This window comes from Asparagus officinalis, chromosome 5 (genome assembly GCF_001876935.1).
Source record: "Asparagus officinalis chromosome 5, Aspof.V1, whole genome shotgun sequence".
Taxonomy (NCBI): domain Eukaryota; kingdom Viridiplantae; phylum Streptophyta; class Magnoliopsida; order Asparagales; family Asparagaceae; genus Asparagus; species Asparagus officinalis.
This window is the reverse complement of record NC_033798.1, coordinates 131183250-131191523: the sequence shown is the minus strand read 5'-3', so window position 1 is coordinate 131191523 and position 8274 is coordinate 131183250. Positions and strand designations below refer to the sequence as shown.

The window sequence follows — 8274 nt, the reverse complement described above, 5'->3', positions numbered from 1 at the left end:
TCGATATGCATTTTTTTCGTCTTCGCTAGCTAGGTAGCGAAACAGAGAGGTGACGCTAAACGTACTTCTTTTAATTTAATTTCGTAAAATGACAAACATTATAATCTGCGCCGTCATCTGCACGTAGGGTTCTGTCGGCGGTCATGAGTCCTGGCCAGCTCGGCCTCCGCGGCGCAACATCCAAGCCCCCCTTCTTCTTCTTCTTCTTCTTCTTCTTTATTATTATTACTCTTTTTTTTCCACTGCCTTGAGTACGCCCTCGAACGCAGGGACCTCACAGGGAATCCTGAGGACCCCCTCCTGCTGGAATCCGAACTCCTCCTCTGCTTCTCTCAGCAGCGTCGCGAAGGCCCTGTGACTCAGATACTCCGTTGGGATCACGAACCTTTTCATCTGCTCGCCCACGCATACCGCCAGGGATCCCTTCGGGACTTCTCCCCCTCCCGAGACGACAGCAGCAGCAGCAGCATTGTCGACGCAGTTCGCATCGGAGAAGGATAGAGTTCTTTTCAGGAACTTGATGCTCTTCTTGCTGTTGTTCTTCGGCGCGGCTGCGAGCTTCTTCCACTTCTTTAACATCTGTCGGAGCCTGACTATCTCCGTGATCTTGTTGCTGGTTTTTTTTTTTTTTTTTTTGGTGTGTGTGTGGGGGGTCTTTTTGTGGTCTTGGTGAGCTGAGACGGTGAGCTATATATATATATGAGGTGATGAGAATTAATTTAAAAGGAGTTGGGATCCCTTTTATTTTACTTGCTGCGCCTTGTCGCGTGTTTTATATTGCCGTTGCTTGCTTACTCGTCAAAAGCAGTTTCTACTCATCGTCTACTTTGGGTTGGGTTTGGGGGTCTCCAGCTGCCTATATGTATACTAGTTTTTATGCACTTGCAGTGCATGTGGTAAAATATCAAAATATTTTTTATATTTATTTTGTTACTATAAATAAATAAGATTTATCTTGAGTTCAAATATGTAAAATTAAATTATTAGAGTTACTATTATTTTTATTTAAATATTATTAAAAATCAATGTAATGGATTTTTAAGCTAAACTGAGATGAATGTACCTAACTGGGATATTGTAATTATCATTAGGAACTATAATTATAGCAATAAAGAAATCACATTTCTTATTGTATTGAAAATAGAATTGCACAATATTTTTGGATATTATAAGCTTAATTGGGACATCTTAATTGATTTCTTAAGAAAAATATGAATTGACATAATAATATCTTCAAGTAGAATAGTAAAAGAAAATAAATTAAATTAAAACTTTATATCATATTCTAAACTCTACTAATCCCAATATATAATATGGAGTCAAGCATGAATAGCAATATCATTATGAACTAATGTTCTAGTGAAAAATAAACCACATTTCTTATTACATTGAAAACAATATTGCACAACACATTGGGACATTATAAGCTCATGTTTTGTAATAAAGAATTTTACTAAACCATAATAATCATATAAAAATAAATTTCAAGGAATTATTCCGAGATACCTCTTCTTACATGAGATAATAAAAATCAACATATACAATAATATGCATTATTGAAAAGCAGTAGGATTTGAGCAAACCCATAAAGAAATTTATAATGAAACTCAAAGAAACATGAAGATTTTAATCAAGTGCGCATTGCAGAACATTGTAGTCAGAGAGTAATTGTCCAAAACCAGTAAGATTAGAGCAAACCTATAAAAAATTTAGAACAAACTCGAAGAAACATAAAGATTTTAAACAATTACGCATCGTAGAACTTTACAATTAGAGAGTAATTATCCAAAAGTAGTAAGAATATTAGAGCAATCACATACATAAATTTACAATAAAATTTGAAGAACAAAACGTTCCAATTACAGAAAAGACAGGAAAATACATCTATAATTGTCCAAAAAGCAGTAATAAAAAGACAAAAACTAAATAATAATGATAACTATAGTATACTTTTATGTGATGAAAGCAATCGCAGTAATAAAAAGACAAAAACTAAATAATAATGATAACTATAGTATACTTTTATGTGATGAAAGCAATCACATAAGCATACAAAACTACTAATAATGTTGTATGAAAATCCCTTATAAAAATTCCTAATTCTACTCAAAAATTAAGATATGATATAAAATGATCAAAAAAATATTATCCTTTATTATTATTGTTTCATATTTTAATTGAACCAAGATCAATCTTTCTCTACCTTTATCTTTTTTTTGGGCAATTCTAGAGTAGCATCTTCATCATTTACATCGATTGTAATATCATGCTCGAGTTAGATTTCTTGTGCTATTATATTTCCTTTGCCTCGTTCATCTTTTGTTTTTTTCATCTAACTTCACCAGGAATTTGAACGTTTTTTCGATGTTCAACATAAATTTATGGAAATATGGACTCTGGTTATTTTTATGTTTCAATGAGAACAAATGTTATTTTAATATATATGAATTTTTTTTGATTTTTTAAATTATTACTTGAATAGAGTTAGGAATTACCTCTTTTTCTGTAATGAATTTTTTCTGTTGTGCATCCAATAAGAGTTTCTGCTGCATCAAATAGTGTTAGTCTTGCATTATCCGTGTTATTTTCCATGAGAATCTTAACTATGTACCTGTAGTTTTCATTGTCGATTTTTAGAGATAGTTAATATTGTATTTTAATATGTTCATGTCATAAAAAAAGATATATTACTAACCTTGATACTGAGTCATCAATGATTCTGCGACATTTATTATTCAGACACTCTTTACTAACATCTTTATCTATTTTCTTATTGCAGCCTTTGCAAGTAAAGAACCATAGGTCGAGTCTATTTAAAATAGTAGTTATCTTTACCTTAAATATGCAATAGTGTGTTTGTATATTGACAAAATTTAGTTAGATTTAAATGTGTTAATAAGAATATGTTTCTAATATTGTACCTGTATCGAATTCTGTGATGTATGCATAATATCACTAATTTGAATTTCTTTTACATTTATAAAAAGTGTTGATGGAGATCCTTTTGTTTTTGCGGCTTCTTCCAAATAAAATCTGCATATTAGATTAAAATATAATACTATTTTATTATTATGTTATATGAAAGTATACTTGTTCTACTCACCATTCCCTTAATTCTTTAGCTAGTTGCATTTTTGGGTTAATACATATTATTGATATAATTTGTGACGATATGCTTTGTCTCCCCTACAAAATTGAGATAATTATTGAATGAATTTTATGTTTAGCTGTCTTTAATAAGAATTTCAGTAATAAATTATGTACATTTATATATAAAGATTTTAAAATCTGATAATGCTATTACAGGCTTATCTTTGATTTCGGCTTCAAGAATTGATCCTTCATTTGTAGCCAAATCCCCAAATAAAGTTGCACGCATAGTCATTTTACTGTATATGAAAAAAGAAAGTATGTTAATCTTATTTTTTTTCTTATGATATTGAAAATAAATATCATCATGAATATACCTTTTATCAATTAGCATGATTTTCATCCTATTGTCCGGTTTGTTATGTTTTGTAATATAGTTGATCACCGGCTTCACGTTAGTTGTTATTGCAAGAATATCTGCAAGTAGTTTTATAAAAAATTAATGATTCTATAAATTAACATCTCATTTTGTATTGAAGATTAAAGTAAGAAATTTATAAGTACTTACTAAAATGATTCTATAAATTAACATCTCATTTTGTATTGAAGATTAAAGTAAGAAATTTATAAGTACTTACTAATTTTTGTTGCATCTTTCAATTAAAGTAAGAAATTTATAAGTACTTACTAATTTTTGTTGCATCTTTCATGAAAAATGCTTCTTCAAATAGGACAAAGTTGTTCAATATGTTCTCCAAATGAAAACATGTTGGTGCTTCTTTGATAGATACGTTTTTTATTAATACTAATTCAAGTGACTTGTGGATACTTAGAAAAGTTGGGTTTATTCCTTTCACTTCTCCATTTGAAATGAAAATAATTTGATTCTTTCGAAGCATATCTATAAACTTTTCGATAGTCTCTCCGTACATAACTCCATGTATTTTGTTATACCCTGCAAATATTATTAACACTAGAGATAAATGTTTGAAAAATATAATTAATTAATACTAAGCTATATATTATATTTTAATTAGTTATATGTAAACAGAAAAACAACATAAAAATGCATTCTAAAAGTTATTGGGGTTTTAATAAAATTTACCGAATAGATAATGACAATCACAAAAAATACAAGCTGAATTATAAATGCTGATATTATAAAAATAACAAAAAATACAATCTTTTCTCCTTTTTCTTCTATTACAGATAAAAACTTTCATAACCTAAGTGACAATATTTGTCTTCAAAACTATGCTTGGAGGCTCTAGTACAATATCTAAAGCCAATTCTAAATCAAACTCCAGAATAGTGGTAATCGCCACATTTTTAAATTCTCTGACAATTTTATATCTCTTTGCATTAGTAATGGATGAACTTATTATGTATTCTCAAGGTAGGATCTCACGATATATGTTGTCAGTTAATGGCATTATACTAATTGATGAGAGAAGATCTAGTATTAAAAGATTCTAAATTAATATAATGAAAATAAAATGTGTAGAGTGTATGTTAGCAAAACAGTACGAAGGAGTGCATGACGTACATATAAAAGTTATGATAGTCTAATTAACCAAATGTTAGATTTCATTATATCATCAGAATACTTTCACATGTTACCTTTCGAAAGTTTTGGTGATCTTGTTTCTTCAGTTGATATTATTTCTTGAGTTTTGAAAAGTATATACCGCTTTCTGTATGTAGTCTCATGATTGTGCTTTCTTTGGTCTTACAATTTTTTGTGCATACACCAATTTCAATTTCCTGATATCATATATTTTTTAATTCTTGTGCAAGTATCAAAACTCTTAAGATAATCGGGCATATTCTTGTAGACTCCAAAACTAAAATTTTCATATTTATGTGTTTGTGATTTTCTTCTGTATTTTTGCGGAATAAAAGACAAGAGACATATTGGTCTATATTAATCTTACATACAAATTCTATGTTTATTAAATTTAGAAAACTTTGCATTGAAAGTAATCGAAGTCATTATCCAATAAAATACTGCTGACAACATGTTACTTTTCCATGGGGATAACTACTGGTGATACGAAACTGAAGTTGATTAGTTCAATGGATAAAAGATTCAAATAATAGAAGATTAAGATAATGAATAATAAAAATAGAGGACCAACAAATTTCCTTCCGAGAACTATTAAATAAAATTTACACTATCACATATACAAATCACAAGATGCATTTTTTTTTTTTTGGTCAATGAAAATAAATTTTATTCATCAAACCAAATATGAACGTTTTCTACATCACAGACACCAGAAAATGACTGGCGGTAAACAAGAAGAAAAAACTACATTCTTTCAAGCTTCTCCTTCATTTGAAGAGGAAGATTGTCATTCAAAAAAAAAAAAAAAAATCACAAGATGCATGAAAGTTTTTTAAAAAAATACAATTTTATTTTCCCACTATCAGGCCGACTTTTGCAAACAATTATAATGAATTACTTTAAAATAATCTAATCTAATCTAATAAGAAGAAAATAGATGGAAGTGTTGTGAAATTTATTATAATTAGATACCATGATTAATTGACTAAAATAAGAAGATCAATATCTAATCTAGTTCATAATCTTTAAACAATCTAATCTAATTCTAATAAGAAGAAAATAACAAAGATAAAAAGTCATCATTATTAAATAAAAAAAACAGACACCAAGACCGGACCTTTGAGAGAGAACAGTTGATAATTGCTTCAAAATCTGAGAAATATTTGGTGAGAGAAGAAAGTGGATTTGGTGCTTTATTTATACCCGAAGAGTCCTATTGCTATAATAAGAATTTGGTTATAATAAGAATTCAGTTATTTTTGTGAATGCACGTATTAAAAGATAGATACAATCATAACACGTGCATATGATATCTTTCTGTAATATAAATTTATTATATTATTGTTAATAAATTAATCATAATATGATTTTACACATGCAAAGTAGATAAATTAGTTTAAACTTTTAGATAGTGTATAATATTTCAAACTTAAAAAAGTATAATATCATTATTATATAATATCATGTATTAAGGATAGATATATTAGTTGTATTAAGGATAGATATATTAGTTTAAACTTAATTTAAAAATTATTAGAATTTGATTAAGTTAGAATTTTATTAGGATTAGGATAGTTCAAACTTTAAAGTTATTTGATTAGGATTAGAATAAATCATTAAATACAATTTAAAAATTAGAATTGATTAGTGATAGGATAGTTCAAACTTTATAGGGGTATTTTTATCTACAGAAAAATTTTTCTGAACTCGTGCTTTTAAATGGAGTATGATATATATACTAGGTTTTATGCATGTGCATTGCACGTGATTAAATACTATGATTAAGTATTTTTGATTTATTTTTTATTAAAATGTGTTCCTCAATTCCACTTTGATTGTTTTTTCTCACGTATACCTTTAAACTTTAGGTATTATGATTATTTATTTTCTTTAATGTTTGTTTGAATGTGCTACAACAAATTTAAAAATTTCACGTTAATAATTGAATTGACAAAAAATAAATGTAATCTAAACCTAATTTGAATTTGAACGTTATTTGGATCGACATGAAACCAAGCTTGACTTGAGAAGGTATATTGTTATAAAAGTGAAAAACACTTGAAGAAATAGCGTTATAAAAGAATGATGAATAATTAAAGCCAATATGACAAGATGACTAATTAGAAGTGGGCTAGAATGAAACAAAAAAATATATAAATTTTGTTACTAATCATTGATAGACTTCAGAAAAAATTATAAATAAAGATTAATACTAACTCTAGTACACTTTTATATGATAAAAGTATCAACATAACCATATAAAATATTAAAATAGTTCATGAAAATCCCTTCTAAAGATTCCTGATTTTCTCAAAAAATTAAGCTATTCTATAAAATATTCAATAATTTAAATTTGTGTTGTATTTATAAAGAGCCTTGATAGAGATAATTTTGTTTTAATAGCTTGTTCTGAATGAACCCTGCGTATTAGCTTTAAAGTGTAATATTTTTTTCTTTATCATGTTATATGGTTGTTTGCTTGGTTTACTTATCATTCTCTTTTTTCTTCAATAAGTTATATCTTTGGATTGATATATATTATTAACACAATTTAATATGACATTCATATCTTTCCTACAAATTTGAGACAGATATAAGGTGAATTTTATGTTTAGTGACCTTTAATAAGAATTTTAATTGTAAAATATGTTACCTTCATATTTAAAGATCTTAAAATTTGACAGTATTATTACCTACTTATCTTTGATCGTGTCCTTAAAAATTGATGCTTCGTTAGTAGTCATATCCACAAATAAGATTACTTGCAGGGTCGTGTCACTATATAGAAAAAAGAAAAAATATCAATTTTAATTTTAATTTTTTTACTTACGCTATGGTAACTAAGTATTATGTGCATGTTTTTTTGTCAATTTTAGTGATTTTTCTCATCTTATCTATCTTATTATATCTCGTAATATAGTTGATTATTCTTGATTTTTCTCATCAATGGATTCACTTTAGTTTCTATTGTAAGATTATTTTTATATAATTTTATGATTTCTTTAGTATTTCAAGAATAAAGTATGAAATTTACATATACTTACTAATTTTTCTTGTATCTTTCATAAAGAATACTTTTTTAATTAGGACAAAATTATTTAATATGTTCTTCAAGGGGAACATGTCAGTGCTTCTTTGTCAGATATGTCTTTTATCAATGTCAGTTCAAGTGATTCATGAATGTTTCCAAAATTTGAGTTTATTTTCTTCACTTCTCCATTTGAAATGAAAACAACTTCGTTCTTTTAAATGATATCTCTGAACTTTCTGATAATTTCTCCATACATAACTCCTTGTATTTTTTACCCTATAAATATTATCAACATTAGAGATAAATGTTTATACATTATAATTAATTAATGTTAACCTATTATATTATAGTCTTTTATTAGTTTGTCTTTTATCAGTGAATGCTATTAGTAAAATTATATGTAGATCCTTGAATTTATACAGTAATGTTAATTTTTATCTATCATATATTTTAAAATTATTATTCCTTAACTGGATAATTTTAATCTATGGTAATTGCTATTTTTTACCGGCATTAACTTAGACTATTTTTAGATGTTAAAAAGAGATGATAAATTTTAAATTGAAAGTTAAATTTATATATATAT

At 27.2% G+C, this 8274-nt stretch overlaps 1 pseudogene; it reads right to left on the bottom strand.

Moving 5' to 3' along the window:
- On the bottom strand, nucleotides 226-3385 carry LOC109842647 (annotated as a pseudogene).